Raw genomic sequence first — 7,863 nt, forward strand, 5'->3', positions numbered from 1 at the left:
TATAGATTTATATACATATGTAACAAAAAAGAGAAGGAAATGATGTTTAAAAATATTCTTGAATATGTTTGTGTAAATATGGACATTGTAATTTAAGGCAAAAATAATTGCAATTGTGATGTTAAAATGGCTAAAGAAATTATGAGAAGTGGAAAGTTAAGTGTATGGGAGAATAATCACTGGACCTATATAAGGAATGAAATTAGGACATAAATTGATTATTTTTTAATATCTGATAGTTTATAAGTTATAAAAAAGGAATTAAGTATGCTGGATTTTCAGATCATGTGGCAATATGGGTTAAAGTATAGGAAAATGAATATATAAGAATAGGAAAAGGAATAAAGAGAATTAATGAAAATGAATTAGATTTAGAAGAGAAAAAAACTTGTGGAATTATGAAAAAATTATGACTATGAGGGAGTTTTATGAGAATTGGACTGTTTGGTGGCTTAATTTTAAAGAAAATATAAAAAAGTATTTTTAGAATGTATAAGGAAGAAAAGAAGAGGAGAGAGAAAAGATAAGTCAAGAAACATTTAGAGACTTATAAGTCAAGAAACATTTAAAGACTTATTAGAGAAGAAAAATTAATTTTATGAAAAAGAAAGATGTATATAAAATGAATCAAATTAAAATGAACTTGTTATATAAGCAAAATATTGTTTACAAGGAAAGAAAGAAAAGGTAGCACCATATCTGAGTAAAATAATAAAAGAAGGAAAATAAGAGAATTAAAAAAATAGGCAAGGTAAGCAAATAAAACAGGAATAAGGAATATATGAAATAATTAAAGAATATGTTTTGGAATTATTTGTTGAGAGAATAAAACCTAGAACAAATTTATAAAGGTGAAAAATTAAATAAGGAAAATAATGAGTATTTAGAACAAAAATAACCATGAAAGAATTGAATGAAATCTTAAAAGATATTAACGTGAATTCCGCAACAGGACTGGATGGAATTGAATATGGTATGTATAAAGAAATGGAAGAGTAGCAAAACATAATTTTTATAGATGTTACGAATGGTTAGAAAATGGAATTAAAGATAAAGAGATATGTACAAGAGTTATACATTTTATATTTAAAAAAGGAAGTAAAGAGGAGATAAAAAATTGGAGATCTATAACATTGAATGATACAGATTATAACACTTTTATGAGAATAATAAAAAGGTTACAGAAAAATGAATAGAATATATGACCAAAATGTAAGGAAGTCAAGAGTTATGGATAATAAGAGAAATAATTGATGATATCATAAATAAAAATGTAGAATTGAAGGTTATGATAGGGGATATAAGTAAACCTTATGATAATATTCAATATAAATCATTATGGGGAATTTTGCTGGCATATGATGTAAGCAAAAAATATTACGAGTAATAAAATCTGTTTATGAAAAGAACTATGTGAAACTAAATGTAAATGGCTGGATTTTGGAAGAAATAAAATAGAATGTGGAATAAAGCAGGGCTGCCCAGCTAGTAGTATAATTTTTTCATTAGTTATGAATATAATAGTGAAAGAAATTAATAAAATGTCAAGTAGTGGTGGATACAAAATGATAAAGGAAGTACAATTACCATCATTCTCTTTCGGCTTTTCCCGTTAGGGGTCGCCACAGCGGATCATCTCTTTCCATTTCTTCCTATCCTCTGCATCTTGTTCTGTCACTCCAACTGCCTGCATGTCCTCTCTCACCACGTCCATAAACCTTATCTTAGGCCTTCCTCTATTTCTCTTACCTGGCAGCTCCATCCTTAGCATCTTTTTCCCAATATACCCATCATCCCTCCTCAACACATGTCCAAACCAACGCAATCTTGTCTCTCTTGCTTTGTCTCCAAACTGTCCAACATGAGCTGACCCTCTAATATACTGATTCCTAATCCTATCCATCCTAGTCACACCGAGTGCAAATCTTAACATCTTTAACTCTGCCACATCCAGCTCTGACTCCTGCCTTTTTGTCAATGCCACTGTCTCCAACCCATATAACATAGCTGGTCTCACTACCCTCTTGTAGACCTTCCCTTTCACTCTTACTGGTACCCGTCTGTCACAAATCACTCCTGACACTCTTCTCCACCCATTCCACCCTGCCTGTACTCTCTTCCTCACCTCTCTTCCACATTCACCATTACTCTGCACTGTTGATCCCAAGTACTTAAACTCGTCCACCTTTACTAACTCTACTCCCTGCATCCTCACCATTCCTCCACCCTCCCTCTCATTTACACACATATATTCTGTCTTAGCCCTGCTGACCTTCATTCCTCTGCTCTCTAGAGCATATCTCCACCTCTCCAGAGTCTCCTCAACCTGATTCCTACTCTCACTACAGATCACAATGTCATCTGCAAACATCATAGTCCAAGGGGCCTCCTGTCTGATCTCATCTGTCAACCTGTCCATCACCACTGCAAATAAGAGAGGGCTCAGAGCTGATCCTTGATGTAATCCCACCTCCACCTTAAATGGATCTGTCACTCCCACTGCAGTCCTCACCACTGTCACACTACCCTCGTACATATCCTGTACCACTCTTACATACTTCTCTGCCACTCCCGACTTCCTCATACAATACAACTCTTCTCTAGGCACCCTGTCATATGCTTTCTCCAAGTCTACAAAGACACAATGCAACTCCTTCTGACCTTCTCTGTATTTCTCCAACAACACTCTCAGAGCAAACATTGCATCTGTAGTGCTCTTTCCTGGCATGAAACCATACTGCTGATCACTAATCATCACCTCCCTTCTTAACCTTGGTTCCACTACTCTTTCCCATAACTTCAAGTTTAGTTAGTTCAAGTAAAGGAAGTACAATTACCAATAATGTATAATTATGCAGATGATATTGTATTAATTGTTAAAAATAAAGTATGGATGGAAAAAGTAAATGAAAAATAAAGTATAACTTAAAAAATTATTTAAATATAAATAAGGAGAAAAGTAAAGGATTTGGTTTTGAAGGTATGATAGGAGGTGTTGAGTTAAATGAAAAATATATAGATATATTAGGAATAACATTTGGAAGGAATGAATACAGACAACAATGGGATAATGTACTCAGAAAAGTAAAGGATATGATTAATTTTTGGAAATCATGTCGATTTTTATATAGAAAAAAAGCACACTTGTTAAACACCATGGTAATAGGAAACATTGCTTATGTTGTTAACAGCTATATGATTCCTATTAAGTATAAAAAGGAATTAATGATCATAATATTCTCTTTTAAATGGAGCTCTAGATTGAATCCAGTCAAAAGATAGATTCTGTATATGAAAGAAGAGCAAGGAAGTTTGGGTTTAATAATCCCAATAGTACATGCAGCATCTTTAATTTTATATACAGTATTAAAAGGAATTATGAAGGAAAATAAAAAGTTGATGGAAATGATACTATATTATGAATACAAAGAATTGTGGGGAAGGAATGGAAGTTAAAAAATGAAGTAAAAGCATTGTGAATGAAGAAATGAAAGAGTACCAAAACAAAATTGTGTTATGGAAAATAAAAAAGAATATATGTGAGAAAAATAGAAAGGAATGGTACTTAAGTATTATGAAAGCATTTTATTGTACTGATTCATGGAAAGATTTAGAAATAGATAAGAAAAAAGCCATAATTATGAGATAATATCATCCACCCCATCCAACCACTACCTTTCTTTCCACTCCACTAACTACCTTGATTATAGCAAGCTCAGATGCTCATAAGCCTAGTACTTATTATACAGCAGGAACTTCTCATTGTAACATTTGTTAATGTCTGTTATGTACTTCACAGATAAAGATTCTAGCTGTCTACTGATGTACTATGTTTTTCATCTGTAAATATGTTGTAAGTAATTGCTATGTTAAATTGTTAATCGCTATGTAATCCAATGTAACTACTGTCTGTTTATTTTACTGTGGAGCTTTTCTCCCCGGGCCTCTGCTGAAAATGGACCTATGTCCAGTCGGACACTCCCGGTCAACAAATTTAAATAAATAAATAAATAAATAAATAAATAAATAAATAAATAAATATACCAACAAAAATTTTCATTGCCTGAACCCATCTTCTCTCCACCCTCCTCTATACTTCCCCTCTACTTACAAACTTAAGTAAAGCCAACCTTAACAAACCATCTATGTGCTACAATAACATCACTAGATTTGCCACCACCACACCTTATAGAACCCACCACTGTCTTAACTTACACTCACTAGCGTGGCTTGAATTAACTAACCTTCTCGGGGTCAACCAACTGACTGTAGCTCATAAGACACTCTATCATCCTGAAAACATACCAGGACTCAGAAACCTCATTACTCCCTACTGTAACTTCAGGGCACTACGATCATCTAACGTACTCATAGCACAAACATTAAAATCTAACAACTTGTCTGGGGACTGTCTGTTTTCCAACCATGTAGGTAAATTATGGAACTCCCTTCCTGCCAACCTCACCTCTGAACTCTCTCTGTTACAATTCAAAAAAATACTAGCTCAATATTTTAAACTGCACTGGCTTTGCCCTTGTTCTAACACAGACTAGCCATTATAACAATAGTAGCTCTTTCACCTTAGGACATTTTGTTGCAAAATTATCTGTTTACGATCCTCTGTATAACTATACCTGAGTTTTTGCCCTATATTTATAAAAATGTGCTTAACTATGTTTAGGGAACAAACATTTTATTTGCTGTTAAGGTTTAATGTCTTTTGTACTATATTGTGTATTTTCTCCATCACTTGATATTTTGAGATTGATTAGGTCTTTTGTCACTGTTATATTCTTTGTCTTTGTTACTTTCCATGTATGATTGCACGGAGCTTTTCTCCCTGGGCCTCCGCTGAAAATGGACATGTATCCAGTCGGACTATCCTGGTCAACAAATGTAAAATAAAATAAATAAATAAAATATAATAACTATAAAAAGATTAAATAATGTAATGGTTCTTTATGGAGATTGTCTATTAGAAAATTGCTGGTTAAGCAAACTATGCCATATGAAAAAAAGCAAGATAGAATATGGAATAAATGTGGAGAGCTTGAGATTACTGAGCATGTGTTTTTGAAATTTGAGAGAGTTTATAATTTGTGTAAAGACATATGTAAAGATAATAGGGTGAAAAGTTTGTTAAAATTTGAACAAATAAATATGGACATAACAGAATTTGGTTATTATGGTGCATGTAAACAGAAGAAAATGGACAGAGTAATATTTTATGCTTCATAGTCAATATGGAACGAGAGACTAAATGAAATTAAATACAATGGAAAATGGACTTTGACAAAGATTTTGGAAAAAATAATGTTTTGGTTGTAGATAAAAGATTCGGGGGAAATGCTTAAATTGAAGTTTATAATGTATGGAGATTTGTAAATAGATGTAAATAATATGTAAAGTACTGTATATATCAATAACAAACCCCTACACTTTTTGATAGGTGCCATGGGGTCTTTTATATCCACGTGAGCTGCCAACAACTTATGCAGATGGAATACCAGTTTAGAATCGCATCTGTTTCTGCTCTTATATTGCACTCTTAATTTGTATTCTCAGTCTTTTTTTTTTTAACTTCTGATCATCAAATCAAGCCATCTTTGTTGGAGAAGGCCTTTCTGCACCCTTGTGGGTGGAGAGTGCTGTCAAGTGATTGGACAAGAGCTCAGAGAAAGCATCATTATTGGCTAGTTTTGAGTTAAAAGGGTTATTTCTTGTTTTATATAAGCCCAGTGTTTGCACTTTCATGTGTGTAGCACACCATAATGCACTGCAGCTTAGCGGTAGTTACTGTTGGTGGTTATAGTAGCAAACATTTTGCTTACTAAATTTTTCCTTAGTACTTTGCTTGTGGTCCTCTAGAGGTTTTTAATGGCTCAGCTCTACTGTTAGGTAGAACACTAAACCTAGCCTCAGAGGTACCAATACATCTCTCACCCACTAGCCATTCCTAAGTGCGACCTCTCTTCCTGACCATATAAATTTACCTAACACTGTGGATGTACAATTTCCCACAGTTTCTCCAGCCACCTTAGTTGACATGGGCATCCTGAGACAGTGTAGTAACTGCCTCATGTTCAAAGACAACCCTCTGCTCCTAGACCACACAAACATGTGAGAGATGCAACTATATTAAGAACCTTAAATCCATGCTCTCTCATACACCAGGTAGTACATATGACAATGAGAGGGTCGTCAACATGCACATCTCACCTCCTACTCCATCCAAACACATGTCACACATACCTACATATGCAGAGGTCCTCACCAGAAACATATCTAAACACCAGAGACCTCCCAAACACAAACACAAGCATGCTACACATAATAACAAACACAAGCACACTATACATAATACTTCTGAAGAACACAACATTTATTTCTTTATTTATTGACATTTGTTAACTGGGTTGGTCCAGCTGGGCTAGAGGCCCGTTTGCAGTGGAGACCCGAGGAGAAAAGCACCAGTTACATAACAAATTAAGGATTACATAGGTAATAAAATAGCAAGTAGCAATACCAAGTGACACTCCCAAAACATATCCGTACTAATTTGATCATAATCAAACATATTTAGATTACCCTAAGAAAAAAAGCACAATGAAATAAATAGATGAACTATTTTTGGTATATGTACAAACAAGTTATATACAAGTGATACACATAATAGCTCACATACAAGTGTCTCATCTGTCAAGCCCTTAAGGCAAAACATAAAACCAAACATATTAGTCATAGGTGATTCCATCATGAGATGCACAGATGTCCCTCTTACCAGACTGGATAAGGAGAAAGTCACGGTCAGCTGTCTGTCTGGTACCAGGATCTACCATATCACACATGCACTCAAGTCTCTCAACAACAGGTACTGTTATGACTCTGCCATAGTCCATGTTGGTGTGAACGACTTGAAATGTATTTCTCTGGACTGTATGAAGAAAGACATGATTGAGCTCTTGGACTATTTGTCTCAGGCTGGTGTGTCCCTAGCCTTAAGCAGCACTTTACATTCACCTGGGATGATGCCTCAGTACAAACAGGAAATTACTGATTTCAATAATTAGCTTAGTTTTTGGTGTCATTCCAAGGGGATACAGTATCTGTCAGCCTAGGATGACATGATCAACAAACCTTGATGCTTTGCCAGAGATGGTCTTCATCTGTCACCCCTGGGATTTCGCCTACTGGCCAAGGCTCTTGCCACCTCCATAGTGCAGTGTCTCAAGGACAAAATTCCCAACATAAGACCTCCATCTAAAAACAACCTTAAGGTTTTGCTGCTAAACACTAGGAATCTTAACATGAAACTGCATTCACTGGAAGCAGTCCTCATCTTGGAAGACATAGACATTTTTCTGTCACAGAAACCTGGTTCTAGGCTATGGAGAGCACCCCAGCCATATTGAACTACACCTCCTTCCACACATTCAGACCACAAACTGAAGGTGTGAAAACTAAAGGAGGCAGTGTACCAATATTCATTAAAGATAAATACACCTCCAGATTGGTTAGACAGCATGATTCTCTGGATATACTTCAGGTGCAATTAACTGTTGGTAGGAGACCTATTCAAGTCATTGCCAGCTACATGACTCCTTCCATGAACCAGGACACCCACTCTGCCTATCTGGATCTACTTAATTCTATCAAGATACATCTAAACACCATGGTTTTGGGTGACTTTAACTATCCATTCATTGACTGGGGAAATTACTTGTGTGCAAACTCACTTGCCCAAGGTTCCTCTACTTCATTAACTCCATTGTCCTGGACCAGCTAGTTGACACCCCCACAAGGGGTGCCAACATCCTGGATCTGGTGCTTACAAATATGGGGGACCACTGTAGCACCCCACTG

Source organism: Protopterus annectens, chromosome 17.part0 (genome assembly GCF_019279795.1).
Source record: "Protopterus annectens isolate FY-2018-M chromosome 17.part0, PAN1.0, whole genome shotgun sequence".
Taxonomy (NCBI): Eukaryota; Metazoa; Chordata; order Ceratodontiformes; family Protopteridae; genus Protopterus; species Protopterus annectens.